Raw genomic sequence first — 6,690 nt, 5'->3', positions numbered from 1 at the left:
GAGCAGATAGCGGATATCTTTACCAAGGCCCTCGGAGCTGAGAAGCTTCGACGTTTCCGGACTATGCTTGGACTCTGCGACATGCAGAGCTCGAGGGGGAGTGTTGAGATGTCGAGCTCTACACCTTGAGCTGGCATCCACTACGGGTCTTGGCCGCTTACGGCATTTACTCACTGGCGCGTTAGGTGACCGACACGGAGGATCTCTGCCAGTGATTCTACAGCTGGACTACACTTATAGTGCCAGCCTAGTACGCTTCTAGCGAGTTCACACTTAGTGACCGCATGTACATATGTGCTACTTTTCAGCTTTAGCACTTAGTCATTTTGTACTCTCTTTTCTGTGAAGAAGAAGAAGAAGCTTTCCATCTCTGTGTGCTTTGTGCTTGTCTTGTCTAGCTCTCTTGCATCCTCATTCTTTACACATACCTCGAGCATCCGAGTGACGTGTGGGTAGAGTATAAGAGAGAGGAGAGCGGTCTCTATCTACACGTTTGGATAGAGAAGCTCCATGGTAAGGAAACATGGAGAGATTGTCCATGTTTTTTGGACTATGTGGATGGCGAGTTTCCATCGATGCCATTTTCCCTAGCATGACCAAGGGATGTCGAAGCCCAAAAAAATACAGTGGACAGACCTAAGCAAAGTAAGAAGAGAGGACGACCAATCATCAAAGAGTTTTTGAAGTTCTTAGAGGAGTTTCAGAGTGAAAGGAGCGAGCATCAAGGTGGCAAGTCTGATTATGAGCAGGGCGACTCTGAGCGTCATTTGGAGTCACAAAGATGTAGTCTATCCCAGGATTCAAGATCCCAGGGTCCCGAGTGAACCATATCCACTGCTACTAGGCAAAGCGATGGCATCCACCCAGTTTTAGTTCGACCACTAGAACCACTTGCCTCCCTTCCACTAGGTAAGAAACACAATTACAAATCAATTTTTTTTTTTTCAAAATTTTGTGGTACTTAACATTTGATTAAATTTTGCATGTGACACAATTTTGGCTCACTATGACATAGAAATGGTAGAAATTATAAGTGTTGGATTAGTCCCAGTACATCTCACAATACGTGCTGATGTATACCATCTACAAAAGGCGCTCATGGATCCAAAAAACTCTTTTGAGTAAGTTTATGACACTTTGGCATCTAATTTCAATTTTGAACTTGATAAGCACTCCTTTTGCATGGTCCTATGTATTGCAAGAGCCTTTGAGTGATCCAACATTTGATTGGGTCTCTCTCACACTCCAGTAAAATGCAGCCTGATTAGCAGCTTGGAGGGGTGTGACTTTTGTTGGTAGAACTTCCCACACATTGCAAACTTGAAGCCGGCATTGGTGGCCTACCATGATGGAATGTATTTTCTACCGAGATCGTTGCCAGTGTGTTCACCCTAGCTATAGAGCTTTTACTATCGGATGGTGTAGTAGTTGTGGCATGTTGAGCAGACCACTTGGCACTCATCATTGAGGAGGATCGCTTGTGCGATTTTTTCAATCTTTGCACCATTTTTCTCCGGATGGTGTCACGCACATATGCTATAATAGATGACTTCACGGATCCATTAAGTCCTCAACCATTTCTCCACAAATTTCATGGGGGCTGGTAGATATTCTTGTGTTTTTGTTTTAAAAAGTAAGCATATTGTAGGTCAAGAGCTTGCTACTGGCCATGTTCACACGTAAAATTGAAGGGCTTCTAGTGATTCCATTATATGGTCGTGGGGAAAGTGATGTGGCAGCAGACAATGATGGTTCCGAATTTGATAGTGATATGATCCGAGAGCCACGTGGGGCGTGCCATGGACACTAGATGCCCTTGGAGCACCATTTTGGCTTGGAGTGAAGAAGAGCGAGTTATTTTCTCGATAAGTCAAGGAGGGCACTTCTACGCTCGGTTTTTCCCATTGAAATATCATCTTATGTTTATGCTATCATAAACAGGTGGTTGTTGGGTGCCTTCAAAAAGGCTGGGAATGCAATTTTGGATTGTCTTGCACGATGTGGTGGCTTGGTAATGGAGTGCGAACGTCTACAGTGACATTCCATCAATATTGACCGGGATCGCAAATTATTTTTGGCACGTGCTCAATCGTAACAATGGATTCCTAGAGGTCTAGGATCAACTCTTCATGTGGGCAAGGTCTCACGTTCAACAAAGTCACAACCACCTCCATCGCCTTTACAACATCACCACGAGTAGATTGTGCCATCTGAGTAAACCTCCAACTATAGTTCCAAGTTGACCAAGCCATGGTCAACCGCTCTATTAGCCATTATTCACACTACCCATGGGGGGCCCACCTACACACGTCCCAACAGTGCAACCACCACAAGAATTGCGGCCACCTAGACCCAAAATCTTAGTTTGTATTGATTACTCCATATGAATTTATTCTCTATGTAAAGGCACACCAAAACTTATTGGTTGTCCATACTATGTTTTAATTTTTTATGAGCATCATGTGTTATGTGTTTGCCAGTATGTTTTGACTATTGTAATAATGTTTTAATTATTGAAGGCAAGTCAATCAAAGGTGGTTAATCTTTTAGTGAGATTTTTTTCCAGTTTATTATATTTGAAAACTTTACAAAGGACATGGTGCGAATGATCTTTGAAGTAAAGTCACTCGGGGTTCTTTATAAATAGCCCAAAAGACACAAGTTTCATTCATTCATTCATTCACAAGTTTCTCTAAGTTTCTATTCTCAAAGCTAATCCTTTAGTATTCTCTAATCCAAATATTTACCATGCCAAGCAAAAATCAAAGACAACGCAATCAGTGTGGACCACCTGCACAACACGGGCATGGCCCTCAGTGTGTTCAACCACCCCCGTGTTGATCCCATCAACAATGTGTATGCTAATTACATTCTCAACAATGTGTATGCTATGAATGATTCATGCAAAGCATAGAGTGCACACAACTACACGAAGGCTTTTTGTGTAGTCAATGATACCACAATGTCTGTATTCAACGCCATGCATGGCCTTGATTTTAATGCACATCCAGCCAAAGGCAATATCGAGCAAGTTTCCACTCTAGAAAACAATTCAATCATGACTTGGGGGAACATGGTTTTTGCACCCCATAGGAGTGTGCACCTTCAAACGACCTGTGGAGGCTTGGGGTAGAAGTGTGGATGACTTACATTGTTGTGCAACAATGGAGCCAATGATGGCAACAATGAAGCCAACAATGATAACAATGACACTAGCAATGAGGACAAGTACATTACACATTTCCTTGCTAATGTTAGAGAAATAAGCCCTTGACACCATATAGCATATTGTACTGTTTTGTTTTGGTCCATATCTATCTGATTATAATTGTTGTTTTAAGATGTGTACTTTCAACCCTTTTGATATTATTCTATGTGGTTTTGTTATTGCAGTGTTTAAAAACACTTTGATGTTGTTCAAAGTCAAATCGGACTATTATGGATTGTTAACCATTGAAATTGGCTTGTTGTGAATGATGTTTGTGCATATATCATTGTCCGAATAATGGCTAATCTTGTTGCACGGTGTATATCATGATGTTTGAAAAGAGTGTGTACGCTCTGATCTAGGTATATTTTCCTTCTTTGTATACAAGTGTGCAAGTGTATGAGGGCACGCAAGTGTGGCGTAATAGAGAGACACTTACCATGTTGGTGGTTAAGCTTGTTGCCCAACATATATCATAAAGTTTGAGAAGCTACATGTGCAATGATTTGGGTGCATTTGTGTGCTTGTATGAGAGTACATGAGATAAAAAAAGATAGAGAGATATTTGTAAATGATGGATGTTTAATCGAGGTGTGTTTGCCAATGTTTGTGTGTGTGTGTGTGTGTGTGAGTGAGAGAGAGAGAGAGAGAGAAGAAAATGAAGAAGAAGAAGAAGATTGATCAAACATCGTAGGAAGCTATCCAAAGTGACCTTGGAGATCTATTCGACGAGGAGAGTTGAGCTCAAAACATGTTATTCAAGATGGAAATGGCATAATCAATTTACCAAGCCTGGATGATAGAAAGGTTGTACCATTTTTTGCTTTTTTCTAATACACATACAACCACTAGCAAAGAGAGAGAGAGAGGGAGAGAGAGAGAGAGAGAGAGAGAGAATCTTTTTGAAATTTGCTTGCCAAATTTCAAAAAAGCGCTCGCCAGAAAGTTATGTCCTGTAACTAGGTGTATAATTTCATCATAAATGGTGTCAGTAGAAGCTCCAATCAAAGTAAGTACAAGCCATGATGTTAGAAATAATTAAATGTACAACTTATAACACAAATGTAGACAAGTAAAATAGCTTTGTCTTTTAAAAGTGTTTGGTGGTATTCTTGCTTGTTGCAAAATTGTTTGGGCATAGCCTCATACACATATCTGCAAAGAGATTCACTTAAAAGAAATTAAATATAATGAGTATTAATTTATCAAACTGATATTAAATTGAGGGATTGTTTTATAAGAAGATTGTGTAAATGGTGGAGGGGAATTTGGAGATATTAAGATAAGAAAGTAAGTAGAATAAGCACTAGGATGGTGTATTATGTATGGTATCTGGGTGTAAAGATAGAGAGAGAGAGAGAGAGAGAGAGAGAGAGAGAGATTACTCATGAGAGATAATTATCTTGCTAGATGTAGTCAAAATGTTTTGAAAATTTTCATGCCTAGAGGTTTTATGTAAAAAGAGATAGTAACCAAAGTGATAATGAAGCCATGTTAGTTAAGTGTGTGTACTTGTATTTTTTTATTGCTTTGTGAAAATTGTTAGTCTCCAAAATAAGAAAATCTCCACACATTTGTAAGTGCCACAAACCAAATTTCATAAAAAAGCATATTATATTTAATAACATCAATTTCAAGATTCTAAGCCCTAAATGATAATACCTGGCTATCAATTGTTATTGATTGCGGGCCTTACATAGCTATTTGAAAACCACAAAAGGAAGAGTGACAAATAGAGAGCACAAGAAATGGCATAAATATCTATAAAAGTCTTGTAAGCAGGATAGACTGCTAGTTATCAAGCTCATTATGAAGTGTCTTACCCATGTAAGAGCTCGTATGCAACAGAATCGTGAGAGTGTGTGTGTGCAGGTGGATGACTGTACAAGCAATTGATACTTGTTTAGAAAAAGCAAGATCGTGCTTCAATAAATGAAATGTTTTGTGAATCCCAGTATGAATTATGAGAATAGGGTAAGGGTGGGCATCCAAGTGAAATGGTAGAAGCTTCATAGCCAAATTCCAAATCTTAATTTGCTTATCTATTTATGGACCAATTACCATAGGAAGCAACAAAGGTCATGAGTGCAATAAGAGAGCATATAGTCCTTGAAAAAAAATAGAATTTCACATGGTAATTTCATGATTGGCATAAATCATGCTATTTTGGAATATCAACATCACTCTACAAAGATATGGAGCAAAGTCCATTTCTTAAAGAAATTAATTAAACAAAATGCTTGAAGATACTTTTTGTCATAAAATCTAATATCTAGCTACCCCAAATGATTTTCTCATATTAAACTGATCATTTAATTAAGTTCACCATATATGGTCTCAAAGTAGTCTCATAAAAATGCTCACTCTACTTCTCTTAATTCTACTATTCTCAAAGTTCATGGGCCATTTCCATTACACTTTTGATAAAATAAAATTTGTTTAAAGGTAAAGTGAGACGTGCTTTTGATCTGTATTGTTTTGATTAGCAAAGAAGTATTTGCAAATAATTGCTAGCAAAAAGCTTCAAACTGCTAACACAAATTCCTCGACTGCTACTCAATGAGCATGTTCTTAATTAAGTCAAGCAACTATAGCTATTATCTACACATGGCCTCTATACAAAGGAAAACTATGATTAGATTTTGAACACTTTATGCTTAGCCATTCAACCCACAACATTGAACCATTGAGCATGATTTCAATTGACTATACTAGCTATAAGTAGATCTTGAGAGACACAAAAAGATTCAAGTCTATGATGTGATGATATTTGACTCCAACAAGTGTCAATTCCAAATTATATAGGTTTTTGGGGTGAGGTATATATGTAAATTTCACAAGTTGCTACGCATAGCTAAGGATATTTACATGATTGTGGATAAAATTAGTGTTTACATAAGAGATATGAATGAAAAGACAGGAGGAGATTCACTAACACGGGTTTGAGTCGATCATGAGTACTCAGATCCCCATCATCATCTCCTCTATGATTTCAGTTGTCATGTTGTCTGTAGCACCTCAAAAGCACCTCCATATGTGTTTGTCTGCTACAAGATCCATGAGGTATAATGTGACTGTCAAGGTGGAATGACTAGGTATTTTGTGGAGACAAATGAGAAGAAACCTGGAAAAAATGGGGCTAAAAATCCATTGAAAAGATAGGCTTGTAGGTGAAATCATGGGATCAAACCAGTAGATAAACCCAAAGCAGATCCAATACCAATGACTAAGGTGGGTGATTATTGCAAAAGCGAAGATTACCACCTTATCAATAGAGTACAAGGGAGTTAAAATGATAGTGATTCTTGATAGTGGGGCTGGAGTAGCCATTGCTACAAAGGGAATCTAGAAGAAATGGGGAAGACGAGCTTTCAAGAAAACATGGATGAAGTTACAATTAGCATACGGATATGTGGAGAGACCCCTAGGAATGATGGACAAGTAATTGTATCCTCTTGTCAAATACAGTATGAACATACTTT

This window comes from Adiantum capillus-veneris, chromosome 19 (assembly GCF_014529385.1).
Source record: "Adiantum capillus-veneris isolate H3 chromosome 19, ASM1452938v2, whole genome shotgun sequence".
NCBI lineage: Eukaryota > Viridiplantae > Streptophyta > Polypodiopsida > Polypodiales > Pteridaceae > Adiantum > Adiantum capillus-veneris.
This window is presented reverse-complemented; position numbering follows the sequence as displayed.